Raw genomic sequence first — 25,248 nt, forward strand, 5'->3', positions numbered from 1 at the left:
GCCCTTCTCTGGACCCGCTCCAGCACCTCAATGTCTTTTTTATGGTGAGGGGCCCAAAACTGGACACAGTACTCAAGGTGAGGCCTCACCAGTGCCTCAATCACCTCTCGGGCCCTACTCCCCACGCTGTTCCTGATACAGGCCAGGATGCTGGTGGCCTTCTTGGCCACCTGGGCACACTGCTGGCTCATGTTCAGCCCACAGTCGCTCCCATCTCCAGCTCCGTGGGCTCCATCAGGATAAGAGCCACCCTGGCAGCCAGGCAGGGAGCTGGGATGTGCCCGCTTTTGCTGGGTGTTTTATTTGGGTCAGCCTCATCGACTTGGATGTGCAACTGTGTCATCCCTGGAGAGCGCGGGACGCCGATCCATAAACCCCCAGGACCAGCTCCGGATGGCACGCACCCCTGAGGAACACCAACCGGGGTGAAACCCCAGCATCAACACCACGCTCCCCCTTTTTCTCAAGCTCAACCCTGCTCCAAAAACAGGCAAAATCCAGTACAGGCTCAGCTTTTTTCCAACCACAAGCAGCTGTGAGTCCCCTTGCCCGGGACGTGGCTCCAGCCCTGTAAATAGCCAGAAGCCATCTGCAATTCAGATTGTGCGCGGCGGCAACTGGTACAACCGGACGCTTGTGGGATCAGGGATACACACACACACACCCCACGATGCCTGATTTCTCTCTCTCTCTCTCTCTGCCCTGGCACGAAAGGAGGGGGGAGGAACAGGATGTTTTCCTGGGTGTTACTTCCCCCCCCATCCCAGCTGGCAGAGAGGCGAGGAGGGGGAGAAAAAGAAGGGAGGCAGAAAAGGCAAAATTACCAGTGCCCGGGTTGAGCTTGAAGAATTAATACATTTTATTTCATTCCTCTGCAAAAGGGATTATTTTAGTGAACCCATGTAGGGAGGAGAACCTCCTGGGAACCAGGACCACCAGCTTGTCCCCCTGCCACCAACCCCAGGGTGGCCTCAGTCCAGCGTTAATTTGCAGATATTCCCTCCAAGGACTGGGGGTTTCTTCTCCTGTTTGCTCTCAAGTGAATCTTGCTGATGGAAAGCGAAGCTTCTACCTGGTGGGCATCCAGCCCCAGGGGGGTTCCTGGCTCCCTGGTGCAAAACCAGCATGGAGGTGGTGGGGATGGAGCCCTACTGGAAAAAACTCTCCAAAAAGCAAAGTGTTAATGCTCCAGTCCCCCCTGTCACAACCAGCAACGTGCTGACACGGATATACTGGGTGAAGGAGGAGAAAAAAAGGGAGGCTTATGATTTTTTTGTGGTTGGAAGCACAGGATGCAGGAACAGGTTGCCCAGAGAAGCTGTGGATGCCCCATCCCTGGTGGGGTTCAAGGCCAGGTTGGAGGGGGCTTGGAGCAACCTGGTCTGGTGGGAGGTGTCCCTGCCCAGGGCACGGAGTTGGAACTGGATGATCTTTAAGGTCCCTTCCAACCTGAACCATTTAATGATACTGGAGCCACATCCTCCCTTGGGATGGTGGTCCCATGGATGCCTCCTGGACACAGCAGCGTGGACCAGAGAGAGAAACCCACACCCCGATCCAGGTGGAGAGAGGACACTGGTGTCCCTGCCCACGCTGGTGGGGTAATCCCCCTCCCTGGGGGAGGCACGACTGGTGTCTGTGGGGTGAGAGAGCTCGTCAGGCCGTTCCCCTGAGCGAGGAGGATGATCTCACAGGGTTCATCGATTCAGTATCTGATTGCTAATTATTACGGTAGCTTGACCTGCGGAGGCCAGCAAGCCATAATGCCCACAGTCATCTCCGGCCAACACTGACATCCTCCTGGCTTCCAACCTGGGCTGAATGTCCCTTCTGCTCCCTCCTCCTGGCCCCAGAGCTCCCAAGTGCTGCCTGTGTCCCCTGCCAGCATCCCCAGGGAGCAGCCCAGCTCCACCACGGCAGCATTTCCACATTTAATTTCCTTTTATAGAAAAGTTTTTAAAGGTAACACAGGTTTTTTTCACTCCATCTGCTCTCAAAGCACGGGTGCTGCTGCTCCTTGGGGCCATCACGCTGTGGTTTCACTCTTTCAGCTCCAGCACCTGCTTTTGCAGGTCCAGGAGACACCAGAAGCATAAAGAAAGCAGATGGCACCACTGTGGGTAGAATATCTGGGCTCTTTGCTGGTTTTATTGCTGAAATCCAACCTGATTGCCCTTGTCCTGTCCACCGTGGTCATAGAGAAGGGATTCCACCCGTCTTCTTGCAGCAGCTCCTCCAAGATGGGCAGGATCTTCCTTCATGTCCTCTTGGCTACAGGAAACTTGCTGCCTCTCCCGTCCCTGAGAAGAGCTTGGCTCTGTTTTTCTCTCCACCTTCTCATTTAATAGTGGCATTTATCAATAAGGTCTCACCTGCTCTCCTCATGCGTCCCATCCTCCAGCCCTGACCATCTTGGTGGCCACCACCGCAGCCTCTCCAGCTCCTCAGTGTGCTCCTCCACTGGATGCAGCATCCAAATGCAAAGTCTCTGGAAGGATCTCGAAGATCATCTAGTCCCACCTCTCCTGGCACAGGGAGGGACACCTCCCACTAGATCAAGTTGCTCAAATTCCCATCCAACCTGCCCTAGGAGGGAGTAGAAGTCTTCTGATCTTCTCCAGTGGGCTACAAAGATGATCTGAGGGCTGGAGCACCTCTACTATGAGGACAGGTTGAGAGAATTGGGGTTGTTCGGCCTGGAGAAGAGAAGGCTCCAAGGAGACCTTAGAGCTCCTTCCAGTCCCTACAGGAGAGATGGGGAGGGACTCTGGATCAGGGAGTGGAGCCATAGGACGATGGGTAATGGTTTTAAACTGAAAGAGGGGAGATTTAGATGAGATGTGGGGAAGAAATTCTTTGCTGTGAGGGTGGTGAGACCCAGGCCCGGGTTGCCCAGAGAAGCTGTGGCTGCCCCATCCCTGGAGATGTTCAAGGCCAGGTTGGCTGGAGCTTTGAGCAACCTGGTCTGATGGGAGGTGTCCCTGCCCATGGCAGGGGGGTGGGACTGGATGATCTTTAAGGTCCCTTCCAACCCAACCCATGACTCTGCAAAGCCTTTGGGGAGCTTGCAGAGGAGCAGAATCTTTCACCCCGTGCCACCACACGCAGGAACCGCGGCTGCGGAGGAGACAATGAGAGCATTGAGCGTGGGCGCTGAAACGCTGCCCTATTGTGCCTGGCAGAGAGATGCTCGGGGATAATCGCCTCCTCCTTGGCTTTGTTGCAGGGGCTGTGGTCAGTTGGTCGTGCTGCAGGGCCTTTTCCCCCCAAAAAAGGTCCCTGGTTATGTGGTGAGGACCCGCAGCTCGGACGCACCCATTTTTTCCTGGCTGCGAGAGGTAAGTGGCCTCCTTAGCGTGACGTGACTCTGGGGTGTCACTGGTGGGGAGAAAACGGGGATTTGGGGACAAAAGGATGCTCTGTTCCTCAGTCTGGGGGGGGCAAATAGCTCTTTAATTGATCCTCATAATATATTTTATCGATTGTGTTGTATATAGTATATATTTTATTTGTCTCATATATAATATATATGCAGTTAATATCGCGAGCCATGGAAATTGCCTTCTTTTTATGCCTGTAAAATGGTTTGTATTAAATACCTGCTTGAGCCACAGAAACCCAACTCCAGTTCGGGGGCTGGGCAGTCCCTTAAAATTTGGATTCAGGTTTTTTCTCGAAACTCTTCTAAACGAGGCTGAAGGAGCCTTCGCTCTGGGTCCGAAACAGAGTGAGGCTGAGATTTATTTTATTTTTTATTTAGAAGCATATTTTAAGGGTGTTTTCAAGCTGGGTGCCTAGAAAAGCGTTTCCCTGAACGGTTTCTGGAGAGGGTGTTTTCCTTGCCCAAAAATGCGTTTGAAAAAAGCTCAAATCTGGGCTGAAGGTTTGGCTTTTTGACCGTTTCAAGGGCAGCAGCAGCTGCAGGAGCAAGCGCTGCGGCGATGCCTCCCTTCCTCCATCCATCCTCCTCCTCCTCCATCCCTGGAGCATCCTATGAGCTGATGTCCTCTTGAAAAACCCCTTCTGGGAACACATCCCCCCCCCAGCCTTCCCTGCACGATCAGCCAGGCTGTTTCCCAGCTCCTTCCTCCCCTAAAGCAGCTGGAGAGAAGAAGAAGAAACACACTTGAAAACATAAAAAATCAGAGGGTGAAAACTTGGCTGCCCCATCCCAGCTGTGCCGGGGAGCGAGGACATCCCTCCTCTCTTAAAACTGGGGAAAAACAAGTTATTTTGAGGAGTCTCACATGGCGGGTGCTACTCTAAGAAACGCTGAGGGATGTGCACTGGCTCCTTGTATGATCAGGAACACACTTGAAAATGTAAAAGTCAGAGGGTGAAAACTTGGCTGCCCCATCCCAGCTGTGCCGGGGAGCGAGGACATCCCTCCTCTCTTAAAACTGGGGAAAAACAAGTTATTTTGAGGAGTCTCACATGGCGGGTGCTACTCTAAGAAACGCTGAGGGATGTGCACTGGGTCCCTGTGTGATCAGGAGGTTGAAGAACCACCAGATTTTAAAGGTTTAGAGCCGTCTTTGTGCTGGGGTTGTGAAGTTTTTTTTTGGGGGGTGGGTTCTTTAATTGCAGTGAGCAAAAACCTTGCTGATTTGGACCCCTGGAAGCCCCATCTTGCCTCGCAGCACGGGGCCTTTAAGGAAAACATCAATTACTGTGAGATCAGCCATAAAATCATGCGAGCTGGCAAGGAGAAGGAACAGATAACGCCGCGCCAAAGGTCGCAGCCTCCGGACAGCGGCAATTATTTAATCCCTGCTTGTTGCCTTCGAGCAGGGGGGCAACATCACCCCCCCCTCCTTTCCTCCACCAGAGCACTGCATGGGGGGGTGAAACCCTCTGGCTGACAGCAGGAAGGGCTGGAGGAGGGAGAAAAAGTCCTCTCTGTCCCCTTCCAGCTGTTTTCCCTTCCAGCTGTTATCCACAGAGAGGGGTGATGCTCCCCCAGCCCTGCAAAAAAGAGGATGGGAAGGGAGCAAAGGGATGGAGAGGGGCTGGGATGAGCCAGGAGCTCCCCACAACCATAAAATAGTAAAAATGCAATCGAGCAGCTTTTGGCTGTTTGCTTTGACATAGAGATTGGGGGGCAGAAAAGAGATTTTTGGAGGATGCTGCAGCCTATCACTGTAGCTGTACGGACACGTTGGGTTTGTGGCTGTTTTTTCCCCTTTTCCACCCTCTTCCTTGTTTGAACAGAAAGGAAAAGCAAACCCAAAGGAGAAGGAAGCATTTCTCATCCCGTGGCAGCACCCCCTCTTCCTGCCTCCCCTCTCCTGCTCCAAGGAACCTCTCTCTCCACTATTATTAGCCCTAAACCCTTCCACTCTTTGAATTATTCGATTTTCTAATCTGTTTTTCCCCCAAAGCGTGGCTCTTGGCTCCTGAAAGCAGCGCTGTGTTCTTGCTTGGACTTTTTTTTGAGGGGGCTTATAAGGAAATTAAAAAAAAAAAAATCAAAGGGAGGGAAAGAAATCCTCGGCGTCCCGGGGAAGGATGGGTTTGTGTTTGCAGCCTCAGCCTCGGAGGAGCTTCCCCGGAGGAGGTCTCCACGTCACCGTCTCCGGGCCGGTGCAGGGGGAAGAGAGCTGGATTTCCAAGGGGTGGGAGGGGAGGAAAAAGCCAGGACCTGGGGCGCTGCCTGCAGCTCCGTGGAGAAAGATGGGACCTTTGTGCAGAGGACTGAGCCCACCGCTTCTCCGTATGTTACGTTTTGGTTGGTTTTTTTTTTTCTCTCTGCTTTATTTTGATATTTAGCTGGGTGGTTCAGCTTGGATGATCGCCGGCACTTTGCAGACCCCCCTCCTCCTCCCTCTGCTCCCACCCCGCTCTCTCCTGCTCTTCTTTTTCTGCCTTTTTCCCCACCGTTCGGGGTGGGGAACGTGTTTGCTGCGACCTAAAGCTGGAGTTTTGCCTTTTCTGCTGGGGGTAAGAGGCAGAACATCCCTATTTGGCGTCGGTTTGGGGCACGTTTTGTCGGCGTAAATCATCCCCCGGGGCGCCGGGCAGTGCAAATCCACCTCCAGGGAATTTGGGATGAAATCATCCATCGTTTAGCTTTTTCCTGATGGGAAACCCCTATGTGATCTGCTCCCCTTCCCACCTGAACCTCCTCCCCATCTCCAGCCATCAGAGGTTGGGGAGAGGAAGGTGCTTTGGCGTCTGCTGGTCCTGCCTTGGTCCCTTGGGTTACGTTTCTGAGACTTCTGCTCGTACAGCACATTTTGGGGTCCTGCTTTTGGAGCATCAATTTAGGTGGTACACGCTCACGTATCTTGAGCTGGGCTTTAAAAACCAGGCAGAGACCAGCACCCGTAGGAGCTCACCCCGCTGAGGATGCGGCTTTGCAGCTGGTGTCTCTAACCCCATGGACAAAAGGTCCATTGATAAGTTTATGTTCTCTGTAAGGTGCCTTTGTATTGTTTTTTTAAATAATATCCGAGGGCGTGAGCACACTTTTCATCCTCACATCTCAAAGCCCCTCACAAAGGGTGTCTTCTCTCCTGTGCAGCTGGGGAAACTGAGGCACGGGGCGGGCAGTGGCTCAGCAGCATCACCACCAGCAGGAGCTGAACTTGCTCCTCAGTGGCCTCGTCTTCTTGGCCAACCAGTCCCCCTTGAGAGAAAACTCTCCTGTTGGCTACCAAAACCACAGGGTGCTCCTTTGGGGTGGGATCTCCTCCAACTTTCATCCCCCATCAACACCTCTAGGTCCTTAGATAAACCTCATGTAGAGGTTTCCACAGGCTTTATCAGTTCCATCCTCTCTAATGAACTCTCATTGAGTCCATCCTTTGGACTCGATGATCTCTGAGGTCCCTTCCAACCACTACGATTCTGTAAAACCTTAAGAACTTCCTTGTGGTTGATGGGTGACCCTTAGCTACATCCCTCCTACCTCCAGGTTGCTGGTACAGGGGTAGAAAACTTGGTTGCAACCAGCGTGTGTCCAGAGAGATGCCTCAAGAGCAGGGCTAGAAGGACCTCCTGAGCATTCCTGGGCCATGCTGTGCCCCATGCACGGGAGGGATTTCTCTCCCACCCCCTGGGGGTTCAATCTCCTCCCATTCCAAAATTCCCTTTTTCAGGAGCAAAGCGTAGGAGCTTGGCTTAATAAATTTATTCAAGTTGTGCTTAATGGGAGACGCCGTCTTGTCTCTTGGCAGGGAGGTGAGGCCCTTTTTCAGGAGCAAAGCGCAGGAGCTTGGCTTTATAAATTTATTCAAGTTATGCTTAATGGGAGAAGCCACGTTGTGTCTTGGCAGGGGGGTGAGCCAACAAATTGTCCCTTGAATCTTAGGAAGCCTCAGGCACCTTCTCCCTGCACACAAACTACCTTGAGATGCCACAGGAGGGCAACCCCTCTTCTGTCCAAAGCCTCCTTCTGAAATTCAGAGGAAAGAAATCCACTGGAACCCGGCTGGAGTGAGTCATGGGGGGAAAGGGACGTATCACGAATGGGGAATCTGCTTGCCTTGTCCTCCTGCAAGCTTCAGGAGCTATTTCTGAGACAATCCTTGGGTGGTGTCCAAGACCAAAATACCAGAAGACTCTTTTTTTTTCGGTGTGTGTAATAAGGAAACCCCTCCTTCCCCTGTAACGCGCTGCGGAGGTGGGACACTGGACTAGGGCATGCACCTTCTTCCTGCAGGTCCCAGCACTGCAGAGGACTCTCCTCTCCCATAATTTATGGCTTGTTTGGAGCTCTTCCACTCGAGGTCCATCCAACCGGCACAAGGGTCATGTTTTAAGGCTGTGCAGCTCCCTTTGACCCAGTCCACTGCTTGGAGATCTCGGCGAGTGGCTATGGAGAAAGGTTTCTGCTCCCTGCTGCCAGGAAAAGAGAAAATAGAGGAGTTTCTGTAGGGTTGCTGCAATGCCACCAGTGTCACCTGGGGCTGTAGCAATAGGGGGCAGGGGAAATGGATAGAAAACGAGGAGTCCTGACCTATAAATTAATTAAGGCAGAGGGGGGTAAATTGCTATTTCACTCCTAACTTCTTCACTTCTACCTTTTCTAGAGCAATTGGTTTAGCTCCTTGCTTCTGCAGAGGGGCCTGGTGGCATTTTTTGGTGCTGTGTGGTGGCCCATCAGCTCTTTGGCTGCCTTTCTAGAAGGTAGGGACCCTGGGGGTGTCTGCTGGGTGGCCTGGGATGGCCCTAGGGCACGAAGTGTCTCTATACAAGGTCCATTCACATCCCACAAGGTCTCAGAAGAGCTCTTCCAAGACCTTCACACCCTCCCCTATGGTCTGTCTTTCCTCACCCTGGCGACAGAGCAGTCTCCTGGGGAGGAGGCCAGCTTCTCCTGGCCACTGGTGGGTGTGGAGGTGCAGGAGATGTTGGACAGAGCAGTCTCCTGAGGAGGGGGCCAACTTCTCCTGGCCACTGGTGGGTGTGGAAGTACAGGAGATGTTGAGCAAGGTGGGGACTGATGGGAGTCTTGAGGGGGAGTTGTGCAACTGCAGGACACCAGATGCTAAAGGTACCTCGGGAGGTCATGGAGCAGGGCCAAGTTTGATGTTGGATGAAGCTGCCCAGGGCCCTGTCTGGTCGAGTTATCTCCGAGGGTGGAGATCCCAGCAGCTTGCTCTGCCAGTGTTTGTCATGGAGACGTTTTTGTTTCATGTCCACTTGAAATTTTTCTGGCTGCAACTTGGCTTTTGATTGCACGCTTTTGAGAAGCATCTGGACCACCTTCTCTGTAGCGTCCCATAGGGCAGCTGCACGCACCCGTTAGACCTTCCCTTTCTCTTCTCCAGGCTGATCAGACCCAGCTCTCTCAGCTTCTGCTTGCACATCCCGTTCTCCAGCCCGTGACCATTTTGGAAGCCTCTGTAGGACTCACCCCAGTACCCTTCTTGCACTGGGGAGCCCCAAACTGGACACAGTATCCAACTGTGGTCTTCTAAGGGTGGAATAGAGAGGATCAAGGAGTCCTTACTTTGAGTCCAGGGCCACCATTCTGCTCCTTTGAACTTCACCTGTGCCCCACCAGCCTGTTCCTCCAGCCTCCTGAGGTCCCCTCACACAGCAGCACTGTCCCACCCCACCTGTCCCTTCCTCCCCCCAACTGGGACTGGCCCCAGACTCGCCCCCATCACCCTGATCATTAATGACACCCAACAGCCTTGGCCCCAGCCATCATCCCTGGGAGATGCCACCACCAGCTGGCCTCTGATAGGGGGTGGACCCAGCACCAGCAGGGGGTGACAGGGTGGCGTTGAGGTCATGAGGCCCTACTTTCTGGGTGATTTTCCATGCAGCATCCCTGTTTCAATGGAGATAAGACCTGTTTTGATGTAGTGAGGACTTGAGGGATCTCAGCATCTCCTGAGGCTGCGTTTCTGCTTTGCTTTGTTATTTCTGACGGCAACTTTTAATGCCCTTTTTAAACACGTGCTCAGCCAAGAGCTTGTCAAGCGTCTGCTTTGTGCAAAGCGCCTTTCAAAGGGTGAGGTGGAGGCCAGCAGGGCAGGGAGCTGCAGATGGCACGTGTGGGCCCACCAGCAGGCTGCTGGCAGGGTGTAAATGGACAAAATCATGGGAAAACAGCCCAGAAACGTGGCTCATCCCCCGTGGTGGCCAAACCACGGGGCTGAAGCATCGCTGCCAGCTCCTACCCGGGCATCTTTGGGTGCTTAAACCTTTTCTCCTTCTTATCCTCTGGGTCAACACGGAGTTAATCCGACCCCAGATGAATGACCTGCCACATCTGGAAGCTTTGGAAACCCAAGGCCGGTTCAAACCTGAGTCGGAGCCAAATTCCTTCAGACACGTTTTGTTGTTGGTTTTTTTTATTATCCATTTATTTTTCCTGCTGGGGACAATGGCATCGCTCGCTGCTCTGCCCAGCCCTTTCCTCCCTGCCCCCAGATAGAAATAGTTAACCCGGAGTGTTAAGAAATGAATGTCCTCGTTTCCTTCCCTGCTGCCTCCCCCCCTGCCCATCCCTCTGCTCCCAGCCCTGGGGAGGAGCTGCTGTCTAGTGATGTGATGCAGGAGCAGCCCTGGTCCTCCTCCTCTCCCTCCCCTTGGCAGTGTTTGGGTGACCTGGTGGCCTTGTGCAAGCGCTGCCAGGTCCCCCGGGGGGCTTTCTGCAGCAGGAGAGCAGCCCTTTGCTCTCTTCTTGTGATGGGTGGGATGGGGAGCACCTCCTGGCTCCGGGGGAAGACGTCAGCCAGCCCCAGCTCTGGAGAGTTTCAAGTCAAAACAGATCAAGCTAATAGAAAGGAAGCGAGATGCTGGAGAAGGGGAGGGGAGGGGAGAGAGAAAAGATGATGCCACAGGCATTGCAAAGCAAACCCTGCTGTAGAAGAACCTCATTTGATAGCGTGGCTTCTCCTGGGGTTGTGGTTTTCCCCCTGTACTGGGCACTGGTGAGGCCTCCCCTTGAGTACTGTGTCCAGTTTTGGGCCCCCCACCATAAAAAAGACATTGAGGTGCTGGAGCGGGTCCAGAGAAGGGCGACAAAGCTGGTGAGGGGTCTGGAGCACAAGTCTTATGAGGAGAGGCTGAGGGAGCTGGGGGGGTTCAGCCTGGAGAAGAGGAGGCTGAGGGGAGACCTTATTGCTCTCTCCAACTCCCTGAAAGGAGGGTGTAGAGAGGTGGGGGTCGGTCTCTTTTCTCAAGTCCCAGGCGACAGGACAAGAGGAAATGGCCTCAAGTTGCCCCAGGGGAGGGTCAGATCGGATATTGGGAAAAATTTTTTCACGGAAAGGGTTCTCAGCCATTGGACTGGGCTGCCCAGGGAGGTGGTTGAGGCACCATCCCTGGAGGTGTTCAAAAGCCGGGTTGATGTAGTGCTGGGAGGGATGGTTTAGTGATGATGCTCCTTGTTTGTTGTGTGGGTGTCTATTTTTGTCAGTGAGGTTGACGGTTGGACAAGATGATCTTGAAGGTCCCTTCCCACCTAGAAGATTCTGTGATTCTGTGGTTGGGTCCCCCCAGGAAAGGGGAGACCACCAGGGCCAGGACCCTGTGCTGACCCCAGCATCCAGTCTCCACAGGCTGCATATGGGACAGCCCGGGCTGGTTTTGGTTGCCCATGTGTAGGTGTTTAGGGTCACCCAAGATGCCAGAACCTATTAGTTTTGCCGGGGCGGTGACAAGGGGCTGCTGGTGATGCCAGCTGGGGCCATGCTCCAGCTGCCAGAGCAGTGATATGGAGGTTGGGAGAAGCTGCTTGAGGCTCATGGAGCCACTTCTCCAAAGGCACCCGGAGGAAGGTTGCCTTTCAATGGGGCTTTGTTGCCTGCTTGGTTTGACTTTGTAGGAGGTGGACGTTCTCAGGGAGGAAACTCCCTAGATAAAGCATATCTCACGTGGTGGGACCTGGGGAAGGGATCAGCTGTAGCTTCAGCTCCTGGTTGAATGGACCCGGAGGTTTGCACGGGATGGACATGGCGTTTGGTGGGGAATGCCAGGTTGGTGGAGCACGAGACATCCCACCGCTCTGGCTGGGGCATGGAGACCTGCCTGGTGAGCAGAGAGGTGAGGAGCTCCAGCAGGAGAGCAAAGCTCTCCTGGATGTCCCCAGGGTGGTGAGATGGGTTGTGGGCTGCCAGGATTTTGGGAGAGGTGGAGGATTCAGGGTGGTGGGATGGATTGCGGCTGCCAGGATTTTGGGAGAGGTGGAGGATGGTTATGTCTTCTCCTTTGGACCCAGCCTGGGAGGGTGCTGCAGCCAGGTGAGACCCATGGCGAAGACCCCAGAGCTGGGGCTGGTCCCTGCATGGGGGCTGCTCCAGACCTCCCCCTTCTCCTCTCTCCGGGTTGCCGTAGGGTTTGACTGAGGCAGAAAGAAGAAAAAGCCTTCAGAGAAAGCTCCAGTGGCAAACCCAGGAGTGTTCTGATCTCCTGCTTCAGTCCTCAAGGTCAGCATGACCTCTGGGGGTCCACAGGGCGCTTCTAAAGCTCGGTTTGCAGGACAACCTTAACTCCCAGCTGCCAGAGCAGAGAGGGAAGCCCTGGAAAAGAGGAGGAGAGGGATGAAACCAGGCCAGGAGAGCTTTCTGTGAGAAATAACCGCCTCTCACGGCAAACACGTGCGAGGGTTTTGCACGCTGGCCAGGACGTGCGTGGGCACGGAGTTGATTTATTTAATCCTGCCTGAACGGAGCTCGCCCGGAGCCCCCGAGGTGGGAGGATGAGGAGGAAGCTCCTCTCCCAGCAGCTGCTTCCTCGCTGCCTGGCTCTCCTTCTCTCCTCCCCCCTCACCCCAGATCTCGTGGCCGCAGAAGCCTCCTGGCAGCTCACGGGGCTTTTTTAGCCATTCCAGAAAATTTTAATGGTTCTAGCAAGGGTGAACCCTGTTGCCTGATTTATAGGGAGTGGTTTTTTTAATACAGTGTTTGTGTTGGCTGCCTGTGGTTTATGTAGGGTTTGAAATATTCCCTGAAAACTCTTATCACCGGAGCTTAAAAACAACAGAGCACTGATGAAAGTCCTGCACTAATTGAAGAAGGGTTGATTTTTACCAGGGCGTGGAGCGATGGGGCGAGGGGTAATGGCTTCAAGCTGAAAGAGGGGAGATTTAGATTAGATATTAGGAAGAAATTCTTTAATCTGAGGATGGTGAGACACTGGGAACAGGTTGCCCAGAGAAGCTGTGGCTGCCCCATCCCTGGAGGGGTTCAAGGCCAGGCTGGATGGGGCTTGTGGAGCAACCTGGTCTGGTGGGAGGTGTCTCTCCCCATGGCAATGGGGCTGGAACTGGATGGTCTTTAAGGTCCCTTCCCACCTAAACCATTCTGTGATCTTATGATTTAGGGTTTGGGCTGCCCAGCAGCTCTGCAAAATGCCTGTCTCCTGCCTGCAGTCCCCATGGGGAAGGAGAGACCGTTTCACCCATCAGCGTGGTGGGCATCAGCCCAGATTTAGCCATTAGGCCAGTGAAGGCCGTATCTGGCAAAGAGAGAGCCAGACCCTGCTGCCTGGAGCTCCATGCCCACGGCCTCCCCAGCCTGGCAGGACAAGGGGATCAGCAGATACAAGAGGCATCACTTGGGAAGCCTCCAAAAGTGATTGCTTAAATGTGCTTTTTTATAACCCAAACCAGCTCATCCATGCACTCAAATACAGGGGCAATACCGTATCCTGCTGCCAAAAATGCTGCTTGTTTCCATTCCCGTCCCTTCTCCCTTTGCCCTTTTGCTGGGATCTCAGTGCTACAACTCCTGTTTTAAGAAAATCAGGGACTTTAGTGAGATCCTATCGACAGTTTGGGGGGTTTGGAGTAGCCTGACCTCACAAGGATCTCACACTCTCCTGCTCTTCTAACGTTTCCTGCTGAAGGACAGGACTGTCCTTCTCCTGTCAGACCTGCAGTCAAGGTCTGAGAGCAGGAAGCTCCTTCAGGTGCCAGCAATGGGTCATCTTGGAGTATAAGGAAGCAATTTATCCATCTGCTGTAGGAAACCTACTTTGTGATCAGGTCCTGGCCCCTCCAGTTGTGTCCACCTTTTCTCCTCCAGCACCATGGGTGCTAAGAAGTGGGTGAACAGGGTGGTGCAAGCAGCACCTTTGCACGGAATGGGTATTTTTAAGGGTAGTTAAACATCTAAACTAGCAGGAAAGAGTTGCAGGAGGATATCACATCTTGGATGGGGTGTGCTTCTGGTCTCCTGGTTCCTTGAGAGCACGTAGTAGTGTGATTTAGAGGAGCAGAGAGAAGAGCTGGAAACTGAGCCATGTCCCAGACCAGCCCGCAGAGACCAGGTGGACATTGAGCTCAGCTCCACGGGGCACTGAACACTCCAATTTAGGCCACTAAATCCCACCCATGTACCTTAAAAACAGTCCTGGAGGAGACATTTTGAGGAGAAGCCACCACCCTCCACATGGTCCTGCCTCCACCCCACAATTGCCCAATGTCCCTGCAACTCTTTTCCTAGAAATATTTACTGGGACTCCCCTTTCAGGCAAAAGGGCACTTTATTCCTGGCCAGTTGATTAGGAAAGATCCTGACTTGCTGTATGTATCCTACTAGGTGTACCCTACCAGAAAGGGAGGGAGAAAAAGCCACATCTGGGGCTTTTTTTGCATAGAAAAGGCACATCTACATGCCTCCAGTCTAAATAGGCAAACTAGAAAATCAAGCAGATTTGGTTAAAAGTGGTTTGCTGGAGCAGGCAGCCTCCTATTTTAAGAGATCTCTGATATCTCTCAGACCGCACTGCACCACAGATTTAAAAAAAAAAAACAATATTAAAACAAACAACAACAACAAAAAAAACCCACTTCTGCTCCTGGCAGTAAATTTTTGGCTGGTATGTGTGACCTTTTATTAACCTGTGGCCCGTGTTAACGTGCTGGTACGGAGACAAGCCTTACAGTAGGAGAGAGTCCATCCTGCTGTTATTCCTTGTAATGGGAAGCTTCCAGAAAAGAAGCCAAAACAAATATTTGTAGCGAAGGCAGGGGCTGCCCGTGGCGGGCAGGAACGCTCCTGCCACCGGGCAGGAGGTGACATCATCCACATTCCTTCGCTGAGGAATGCAGGATTTGCCTGTTCTTCCCTGCCAGTAATTGCTTTTTGAAAACAGACCTGCCCGGGGATGCACGTCTCACCCATCCCCTGCCATGGCTCCACGGAGAGGATGAACATCCTCCCGTTCACCTTCTCTTCCCTGGTGTTCATGGGGCTGTTGCAAGGACAGGCTTGGAAAATTGGTCATTCACAGAATGACACGGGGTTGGAAGTCATCTCTGGAGATCATCTCCTCCAACCCCCTGCCAGAGCAGGGCCACCCAGAGCAGGTCCCACAGGAACGTGTCCAGGTGAGTTTTTGAGTATCTCCAGAGAAGGAGACTCCACCACCTCCCTGGGCAGCCTCTTCCAGGGCTCTGCCACTCTCGAAGTAAAGAAGTTCCTCCTCACATTTAGGTGGAACTTCTTATATTCAAGTTTATGCCCATTTCCTCTTGTTCTGTCATGGGGGACCACTGAAAAAAGACTGGTCCCATCCTCCTGACACCCACCCTTTCAGTATTTATAGGTGTTGATCAGATCCCCCCTCGGTCTTCTCTTCTCCAGACTAAAGAGACCCAAGTCCCTCAGCCCTTCCTCGTAAGGGAGATGCTCCAGGCCCTAAATCGCAGGTAAAAGCCCTCAAAATTTTATATGCAGGGGCTGGACAGAAGTCTGGGCAGGGATTGGAGCTGGTGGGGAAGCGATGGCTTCTCCTCGAGGCTGGCCAGGATGGGGCAGGTGATGGACTGAGAATGTGTGTGGACTTCTCTGCCGGGCAGACTTTGCTGAGAGCTGCAAGCAGAGGCCACGTGTGCTGCTCTGTGGTGACCCCATTTCTTGGTCCTGTGAAGCCCACCAACCACATCATGTGATTTTTTTTTTTAATGCAGGACTTCACTGTGATGACTGGGATGGATACTCTACCTGCAGAGCATCCTGGCCAACACCTTGCTTAGTGTGGTGGGGCTAACTTTTAAGCAAAGCCATAATTGCTCTCTACAACTCCCTGAAAGGAGGGTGTAGAGAGATGGGGGTCGGTCTCTTTTCTCAAGTCACAGGCGACAGGACGAGAGGAAATGGCCTCAAGTTGCCCCAGGGGAGGTTCAGGCTGGATATTAGGAAAAAATTTTTCACTGAAAGGGTTCTCAGCCATTGGAATGGGCTGCCCAGGGAGGGGGTTGAGGCACCATCCCTGGAGGTGTTTCAAAGCCGGGTTGATGTAGTGCTGGGAGGGATGGTTTAGTGATGATCCTTGTTTGTTGTGTGGGTGTCTATTTTTGTCAGTGAGGTTGACGGTTGAACAAGATGATCTTTAAGGTCCCTTCCAACCTAGAAGATTCTGTGAATTCCCCCTCCATGCAGCCCTTGGCTTCTCTGTTGGGTTGAACATCCCCCCATCCCACCTCCAGTCCCCTGAGCTCGCTCCTTTCCATCCCTGCCTCTGCATTGGCTCCAACTTCAGCAAAAGCCACTGGAAATATTAATAATGGTCGCTGAACGTCCCTATGTCATCAGCACTTCCACCGGCATCGGCGACAGCAAAGGGGTCAGTTCCTGTGGGATGGAGACCGTTGCCGTCATTTCAATAGGTGGAACTAGGTGTAGTTCGGAGTCCAACGGGGTGATTTAGTGGTTGGAAAGGCCCAAAGGTTTTTTGATGGCTGGGAGAGGATGGCTGGCAGGAAACGCAAGCACCGCTCTCCAAGGCAGGGGTGGTTTCGCTCCTGCCCCGATTCTTTAATTTTTCCGCCAGGTTTTGGAAATTCTTGGCTATTCCAACCGGACAATTAAATCAAGAGCAGAAAAGAAGGGCTCCAGCCAAAGGGAGAAAACCCACTTGCTCAGCTGAATTTTTCAAACAGGGGTGGAGTGAGGACCTTTGAAACGGGCAGCAGCGGAGCAAGGGCTGCCTGGGGTCTGGGTCTGTGGTGGTCCTGAAGGTGGTGAGATGTGACATTAGGTGTGCCAGGAGAAGGCCTCCTCCTTTTTGGAGCCAGCAGCAGAGATAAAACCAGTGGGGATGGACAAAAAAGGGGAGTTTGGGACCATGGCAGGGTGATGCAATGACATTTTGTCAAGGGTGTCAGCAGAAAAGGTCCGTCGACGCAGGATGCAATGGTGTAGGTGGCTGGGGGTTGAGCCCCACATGGGACAGGGTGGCAGTGCCATGGGAGAGACTCTCTGTGGGACCTCCTGGGCTTGGTTTGGGTATTGTCTCCCACCAGGTAAGTCCTCATCATGTCTCTGCCACCCTCCATCACCGGGCTGTGTCTGGTGCTAGAGATCCAGGCTTATGGTTTGAAGGACTTACTGCTGGAGAGAAGGCCAAAACATATCTCCCTTGGGTTGCTGATTTTGAGAGAGGTGGAAATACAGGTGACCTGCTCACTTCTGCCTGGAGTCACCTTAGAAACAGCAGAAAATTGGCCAGGCAGCACTGATGTGGGCTCCAGAGGGTGGAGGTGAAGGCTCCCAGGCTTTGAGGGACCCAAAAAAGCAGCCAGGGAAAAAGAGGACGATGGATGAAGCTCTGCTTTTAAACGATGTGAGGAAGCTCACAGGGTCAGTGAGTCGGGTACCACCAGTGGGCTGTGGGGACTCTGCTCCTCAGGCTCCAGCTCCACAGCTCACAGGGCTTGTCCATCTGTGTGCAGACCACCCCGTCTCACAGCAGGGCTGCCGAACGTCATCTGGGGTGTTGGTTCACGTCCCTTAAGTTGTTGGTTCTTGATCTTTCTCAGAAACACATGTGGTGGTGTGGTTTCTTATTTATTTCTGTCTGGAGGCTAAAGGGAGGATGCCTTGGAGAGGAAGGGAGGGAAAGAACTGGAGATGGAAAGAGTGAATTTTCAAGAAGAGCCTCCCACAACTTCATCTCCTTTTCCCAACTTCTGGTAACGGCCGGGTCACTGATTGCAACTATTTGCTCCAGAAAATTTCCAGGGGGTTTCCTGGAATCCCGAAATGTGGAGGGCTGGGTGCCCAGGCAGTGACCACCGCCAGAGCCGCAGCGAAGAGGACGGACCTCAGTTGACCAGCAGCAAACCTAGAGGTGCTCCAAGAGCTGCCCGTAGGCCAGAGACTCTGACTTGGCATTTCTAAGGGCTATTTATTGCAAAATGAAGGAGGACCAGGGGTTTTTTAATCTTGCACCCTCTTTCTGCAGCATTTTCCAAACTCTTTAAACTTAGCAACGTTCCAGCTCGTGGAGGAGGCTGAACCAGCCTCTGGGGTTGCAGAGAAGATGGAAGAAAAGAAACGTGAGCACAAAACTGGGAGACAAGGAAGGGCCTTCGTTGCATTTAGTGGTGGGAGGGGAATTTCATATTCTTGCAATTTGACCTGTGACTGTCCCACCCTCCATGTCCCATCCCCAGCCTCACAGTGGAGCTTCATGCATCCTGGCTTGGGAACCGGCCAAGAATGAGGATGTTTGCCCCCTACTCAAGCCCTAGTGATGCCAGGGGTACCTGGCTCTGGCAGCAGGAGCTCATCACATCCCAGTGGGTGGTGGAAGGTTTGGTGTGAGCAGGGTAGCGTGTACCTGAGCCGCTTAGGTCAGTCTTAGGTCAGCCGCTTTGGATCAGTCCCAAGCACTGCAGCACCGTTGGCTCAGCCCCACGGCCCTGCCTTTCCATGAACTCCAGAGGTTCCCCTGTGGAAAAGGCGTGGAAGGGCTGTCCACCTCCTCCTCCTGCATCTCCCTTCCTTCCCCTTCCGCCTCGACACACTCATTCATGAAAAAATATCTGTTGGATGGACGCGGGGAGAGGAATTAATGTTGGCGCCTTTTTTCCCCCGCGTGTTGGCCAAGGGAGGTTGTTGGGTTCAGAGAGTTTAAATCTTTGTTTTCACAGCTGGATTCGCTATTACCCTTTCTTCTCTCCAGCTTTTTATTGCTGCTCATTCCCTGGAGCAACCTGGTGCAAAGCAACGTGCGTGCTCACGTTGAAGCACAACCAGCTGCTGGCTTCTCGAGGGGCAGTGAGTGTGGGACCAACCTCGGGACCAAGGATCTGCACAGCCCCCTGTCTTCGTTAAGGATTGAGACCGTAAGAGATTATGCTCTCCTACAGCTGGGGTCATGCAGTGGGTCCTGTATCCAAGAGGGTGATGCTGCAGCAAGGAAGGTGCCATCCCATCCTGGTCCTCTGCACCTGGCTGCAGCCCACCTCTCCTGGCTCCTTCCCACCCGGCACTGCGTGGGGTGAAGGCAGATGGACAGCAGGGACCAGCTTGGTTCATCCTTTGATAGGACAGGGCAGGCAGCAAGGTTGGTGGGGAGTGTCTGCCTTAGCCCTGTGCATGGGTTCACCATAGTGAACCCTCAGGCTCATGGTCCCAAGACAGGGACATCATGGGTTTTGGGGTGCTGTAGGGTATGGTGGAGGTGGTGTAGGGTTTGGTGGAGGTGCTGTATGGTTTTCTCGTGCTGGTGTAGGGTTTGGCCATGTCGGTGTAGGGTTGGGTGGAGGTTGTGTAAGGTTTGATGAAGGTGGTGTACGGTTTAGTGGTGGTAACACACGGTTTGGTGGTGCTGGTGTAAGGTTTGGTGGTGCTGGTGTAGGGTTTGGCCATATCGGTCCAGGGTTGGGTGGATGTTGTGTAGGGTTTGATGAAGGTGGTGTACAGTGTAGTGGTGGTAACACACAGGTGGTGCTGGTGTAGGGTTTGGTGGTGTTGGTGTAGGGTTGGGTGGAGGTTGTGTAGGGTTTGATGAAGGTGGTGTACAGTGTAGTGGTGGTAACGCACAATTTGGTGGTGCTGGTGTAGGATTTGGTGGTGCTGGTGTAGGGTTTGGCCATGTCGGTCTAGGGTTCTAGCAAAACCTGCACCCAACCAGCCATGTGCTGGGTGCTCTCTCTCAAGATCTCTACCTTCAGGCCCAGCCTGTTGTACAAGCAAAGAGAGAAAACCCTCATTCTTGTCCTGGGTCGTGGATCAGTCCCAAGCACTGCAGCACCGTTGGCTCAGCCCCACGGCCCTGCCTTTCCATGAACTCCAGAGGTTCCCCTGTGGAAAAGGCGTGGAAGGGCTGTCCACCTCCTCCTCCTGCATCTCCCTTCCTTCCCCTTCCGCCTCGACACGCTCATTCATGAAAAAATATCTGTTGGATGGACGCGGGGAGAGGAATTAATGTTGGCGCCTTTTTTCCCCCGCGTGTTGGCCAAGGGAGGTTGTTGGGTTCAGAGAGTTTAAATCTTTGTTTTCACAGCTGGATTCGCTATTACCCTTTCTTCTCTCCAGCTTTTTATTGCTGCTCATTCCCTGGAGCAACCTGGTGCAAAGCAACGTGCGTGCTCACGTTGAAGCACAACCAGCTGCTGGCTTCTCGAGGGGCAGTGAGTGTGGGACCAACCTCGGGACCAAGGATCTGCACAGCCCCCTGTCTTCGTTAAGGATTGAGACCGTAAGAGATTATGCTCTCCTACAGCTGGGGTCATGCAGTGGGTCCTGTATCCAAGAGGGTGATGCTGCAGCAAGGAAGGTGCCATCCCATCCTGGTCCTCTCCACCTGGCTGCAGCCCACCTCTCCTGGCTCCTTCCCACCCGGCACTGCGTGGGGTGAAGGCAGATGGACAGCAGGGACCAGCTTGGTTCATCCTTTGATAGGACAGGGCAGGCAGCAAGGTTGGTGGGGAGTGTCTGCCTTAGCCCTGTGCATGGGTTCACCATAGTGAACCCTCAGGCTCATGGTCCCAAGACAGGGACATCATGGGTTTTGGGGTGCTGTAGGGTTTGGTGGAGGTGGTGTAGAATTTGGTGGAGGTTCTGTATGGTTTTCTGGTGCTGGTGTAGGGTTTGGCCATGTCGGTATGGTGGAGGTGGTGTAGGGTTTGGTGGAGGTGCTGTATGGTTTTCTCGTGCTGGTGTAGGGTTTGGCCATGTCGGTGTAGGGTTGGGTGGAGGTTGTGTAAGGTTTGATGAAGGTGGTGTACGGTTTAGTGGTGGTAACACACGGTTTGGTGGTGCTGGTGTAAGGTTTGGTGGTGCTGGTGTAGGGTTTGGCCATATCGGTACAGGGTTGGGTGGATGTTGTGTAGGGTTTGATGAAGGTGGTGTACAGTGTAGTGGTGGTAACACACAGGTGGTGCTGGTGTAGGGTTTGGTGGTGTTGGTGTAGGGTTGGGTGGAGGTTGTGTAGGGTTTGATGAAGGTGGTGTACAGTGTAGTGGTGGTAATGCACAGTTTGGTGATGCTGGTGTAGGGTTTGGTGATGCCGGTGTAGGGTTTGGTGGTGCTGGTGTAGGGTTTGGACAGCTGGCTGCCCAGCACAGCAGAGAGGCAGGGGTGTGCTCATGCCCAGCGTGGTGGACGAGGTGGAGAAGGTGCTACCAGCACCCCATTGGATGCTCAGGGGCTTGGACCTCTAGCGCTGCAGATCTCGGAGTCAACCTTTGCTTCGAGCACCAGCATGGCCCAGGGTTTGGATAGCTGGCTGCCCAGCACAGCAGAGAGGCAGGGGTGTGCTCGTGCCCAGCGTGGTGGACGAGGTGGAGAAGGTGCTACCAGCACCCCATTGGATGCTCAGGGGCTTGGACCTCTAGCGCTGCAGATCTCGGAGTCAACCTTTGCTTCGAGCACCAGCATGGCCCAGGGCCAGATGAGACTGGCTCCATTCCCACATGGATGCCAACCTGAGGGCACCTTCTCCACCCCACTATCTACCTCTGGAAGGGAAGGAGGGACGCCGATTCGACACCCCTCCCGGTCCTGCGAGCTTTGGGGACGAAAGGACACGTGGTCTCCCTTCTTGGCACCGAGGACCCGGTGGCGTCCAGATGTGAGGCAGGAGCTGCTGACCTCTCCGGCGTCAGCGGGTGGAGGCCCACCTATGTAAACACGTCCAGGAAGGCTCCCATCCCTTTTCCACCCACCGCTCGCCTTCGGATCAGACCGACCAACCTTCGCTGATGCTCCTGTCCCCAGGGCTCCCGGGGAAGGTACCGTACCACGGGCATTTTCTCTCTCATCCTCTGCTTTTCTGCATGTAAACACGACCCTATTAATTATCTCTGTGTATAAGTACCTAGGGAGCTGTTTAAATATTTACTGGTGATACTGGTGTAACAATAAATGTGGGTGAGCAAAGGAGAAACCTGCCCTGGGTCATGCTGGGAACCCGGCCAGAAGGATAGGAAAGCACTTGTAGTAATAACGTTTCCTTTTTTTTTTTTTTTTTCTTCTTTATTTTCTGTTTTCTCTGTTATCTAAGAACAGTTGGCAAGAGCGCGTCCAACCCGTTGGTTTCCTCATTTATCACGTTTCAAGTCTCTGTCTCTCTCTCTTCCCTTTTAACTATGTTTAGATCTTATTAATAATGGAAAAAATGGGCCATAAAGTCGCATCCAAGTGCCTGGCATTTTCACTTTGCTGTTTGCTTTCTTGTCTTCCATATCCTTATTTAGTTGATGCTGGAGTTTTGGGTTTGTTGTGTTTTGGTTTTTTTTTGCTGTGAGGAGGGGGTCTAGTGTCCAGGTAGGCAGGGCTGAGCTCAGGAGGATGTTTTGGTGATGAAGAGTGGGAGGCTGTGAGGAGGGGGGCTAGTGTCCAGGTAGCCAGGGCTGAGCTTAGGAGGATGTTTTGGTGATGAAGAGTGGGAGGTCTGTAGCACAGAGTTTATTTGGGGAGGGAGTGGGCATGGGTTTATTCGGTGGAGGGAAGGGTTTGGTGGCCACCCCCAGCCCTTTTCCCCGTAGGTTTGTAGCACAGAGTTTATTTGGGGAGGGAGTGGGGATGGGTTTATTCGGTGGAGGGAAGGGTTTGGTGGCCACCCCCAGCCCTTTTCCCCGTTTGCGCAACACTCGGGTCATGGAGTTCCCTCACTGCTACGGTTCCATCTGACCTGGCAAGTGAGAGGCTCCTCCAAAGCCAGGAGTTTGAGCAATAGATGCTCCAGTGAGGAGTGTTGGGATGCTCAGAGAGGTTTGGTGTCTTAGATAAGATTTTGGTGTCTTAGATAAGATTTTGGCTCATTTTACAAGTTCTCCTCCTTGAGCTTCACCTCAGCTCCTGCAACCAGTCCTGCTGAGGTGTTGGATAATGGGTTTAGGAGACCACCCTGATGTTCTTGGTAGAGCGGAGAGCAGAATGGGACTTAGCACTCTTAGCAGGTGCCACACCAAAGCAAAAGGACCTTAAATCTGCCCATAGGCACAGCAGCTCTTCCAACTCACCCACACGTGGTGTTTAACCACCCGGTTGTTTAAAGCAGTAAGGCATGACTTCTGCCTGGAGGACAGCGTAGGACAGAACAGTCGCCCAGAGATCGTGATGTATGGTCAAAGCTGGATGAGGGACCATCACGTGAAGGCACGTAGAGCTTGGAACTGGTTCACACAGCTGGGCTGGATCCTGTGGGTCCCATTCCTTGCTCACTGCAAGCTCCTGTCCTTGTTAAGTTTGAGACATGGCTCCTCTAATCTGCACTTTGGTTGGCAAATTACTGATATTTTGGGGGTAGTAAAGAAACAAAGATGACTTTGGACCCAGTTCTCGTATTGGGCTTCTCCTGCAGTCAGGGGGTGAAAGAAACCTCTACCAAATCCCCAAACCAGAGTCTTCTTCCCTGTTGCACTCGTGGTTTGGGCTGGTGGCCGTCAGCCCAGGATGGAGCTTCAACCTTCTCCACTTTAGCAAGTGGGGCCATGGTTTGTGGTGGGTCACACTGTCCTTTGCCAGGGGGAAAAGTACCCTTCAACCAGAGCCAAGGGAGGTGGCAAGGTCTCCTTGGGTTGCTCCAACCCGTATGAACCTGGTTTAAATCCTGGTGGGGGAGTCTGTCCAGAGGGCTGCTCCATGTAATGGGGCTGGTTGAAGAGCAGTGTCCTGGCCAGACCAGCATCGGTTGTGTAGAGGTTGTACTTGCCCATGTCTGACAGATGAGGAGTGTGATGACAGAGATGGCACCATCCCTTTTCTCTTTTGGAACTGCTGGAAAAAAATGGAGTCAGATTTGGAGGCATTTGCAAGAGGGCTTTGGTGAGGAAAGCTGGAGGAGGTCTTCAGCATGTCCTGCTGTGCTGGTGTGGACGTGCAGAGGACACAACCGCTCCACCTTCGTTTTGTGGGGGTTGCTGCCTTTCCCCTCAAGCTGTGTCCAAGATGTTCATCCCTATGTGGAGCTGTTGGCTGCTCCCATCCCCTTCCCTCTCCCCTCTCTGACACCACACACGTGGTTTTCCTGCAGCTGGAAAGCAGGGAAACCATTCTTCTCCCTTTTTCTCTTTTGGAACTGCTGCAAAAAATGGAGTCAGATTTGCAGGCATTTGCAAGAGGGCTTTGGTGAGGAAAGCTGGGGGAGGTCCTTGGCGTGTCCTGCTGTGCTGGTGTGGACGTGCAGAGGACACAACCGCTCCACCTTCGTTTTGTGGGGGTTGCTGCCTTTCCCCTCAAGCTGTGTCCAAGATGTTCATCCCTATGTGGAGCTGTTGGCTGCTCCCATCCCCTTCCCTCTCCCCTCTCTGACACCACACACGTGGTTTTCCTGCAGGGGAGGTCCTTGGCGTGTCCTGCTGTGCTGGTGTGGACGTGCAGAGGACACAACCGCTCCACCTTCACTTTGGGGGGGTCGGTGCCTTTCCCCTCAAGCTGTGTCCAAGATGTTCATCCCTATGTGGAGCTGTTGGCTGCTCCCATCCCCTTCCCTCTCCCCTCTCTGACACCACACACGTGGTTTTCCTGCAGCTGGAAAGCAGGGAAACCATTCTTCTCAGCCACTCACCACCAGCCAGGGACCTCACCCAGCAGCTCTTGAATCAAGCCCAGAAGCTGCAGCTGAGCTTCCAACCTCTGCCCCCACTCCCCTCGCTCCTGCCCCCTTTTCCTGAGGTTCTTCCAAGCTCCCTCCTAACGCACCGTCTCTGCCCATCACAGAATCACAGTGTCTTCTAGGTTGGAAGGGACCCTAAAGATCATCTTGTCCAACTGGCAACCTAATTTTGACAAAAATAAACACCCACACAACAAACAAAAAGCAACACCATCACTAAACCATCCCTCCCAGCACTACATCAACCCATCTTTTGAACACCTCCAGGGATGGGGCCTCAACCCCCTCCCTGGGCAGCCCATTCCAAGGGCTGAGAACCCTTTCAGTGAAGAAATGTTTCCTAATATCCAGCCTGAACCTCCCCTGGGGCAACTTGAGGCCATTTCCTCTCGTCCTGTCGCCTGTGACTTGAGAAAAGAGACCGACCCCCATCTCTCTACCCCCTCCTTTCAGGGAGTTGTAGAGAGCAATAAGGTCTCCCCTCAGCCTCCTCTTCTCCAGGCTGAATAACCCCAGCTCCCTCAGCCTCTCCTCACAAGACTTGTGCTCCAGACCCCTCACCAGCTTTGTTGCTCTTAACATCCACAGGTGTTAGGGGGGAAAAAAATCCAAATATCCCACCGCCTTCCCAGAGCAGCCAAAAAATCTCTTTTTATTTCTTTTTTATTTTTTTTTCTTTTTCCAGCGTTCCCTCATCTTTCCCACACACCTGCCCTTTTTCCTCTGATTTTTATTGAATTTTTTTTTTTCTTTGGAATTTTTTTTCACTCTTTTGTCCTAGTTCAGGAAGGTCTACGGCGAATCAAGCCTGGCTTTGGCTTCCCAGGGTCGCGCTGCAGCCCGGCCGGGGCTGGGAATGCCGGCTGGAAAGTTTATTGTTTCCTGTTATGAGAGCTCAGGGAATGGCCATGGGTTTCCAGGAGGGACGTTGGGCAGCAGGAACACCAGGTATGACCCCACCGGGTGCGGTTGGAGATGGCCTTTTATTCC

The 25,248-nt window shown here is 53.2% G+C and overlaps 1 protein-coding gene across 3 annotated transcripts in view; it reads left to right on the forward strand.

Moving 5' to 3' along the window:
- Positions 1 to 3,174: 3,174 nt before the first annotated feature.
- Positions 3,175 to 25,248, forward strand: part of GJC2 (gap junction protein gamma 2) — a 38,576-nt gene continuing 16,502 nt past the window's right edge. The window contains exon 1 of one of the 3 annotated variants that reach the window (XM_014945115.1): positions 3,175 to 3,338. The gene's annotated coding sequence lies outside the window, so the exon portion shown is untranslated. Of the gene's footprint in view, positions 3,339 to 5,620; positions 5,729 to 25,248 lie in introns of those variants that run through there. The other 2 variants (XM_014945117.1, XM_014945116.1) reach the window with 2 other exon arrangements.

The sequence above is a fragment of the Calidris pugnax genome, unplaced genomic scaffold (assembly GCF_001431845.1).
Source record: "Calidris pugnax isolate Ruff unplaced genomic scaffold, ASM143184v1 scaffold54, whole genome shotgun sequence".
Classification (NCBI taxonomy): Eukaryota; Metazoa; Chordata; class Aves; order Charadriiformes; family Scolopacidae; genus Calidris; species Calidris pugnax.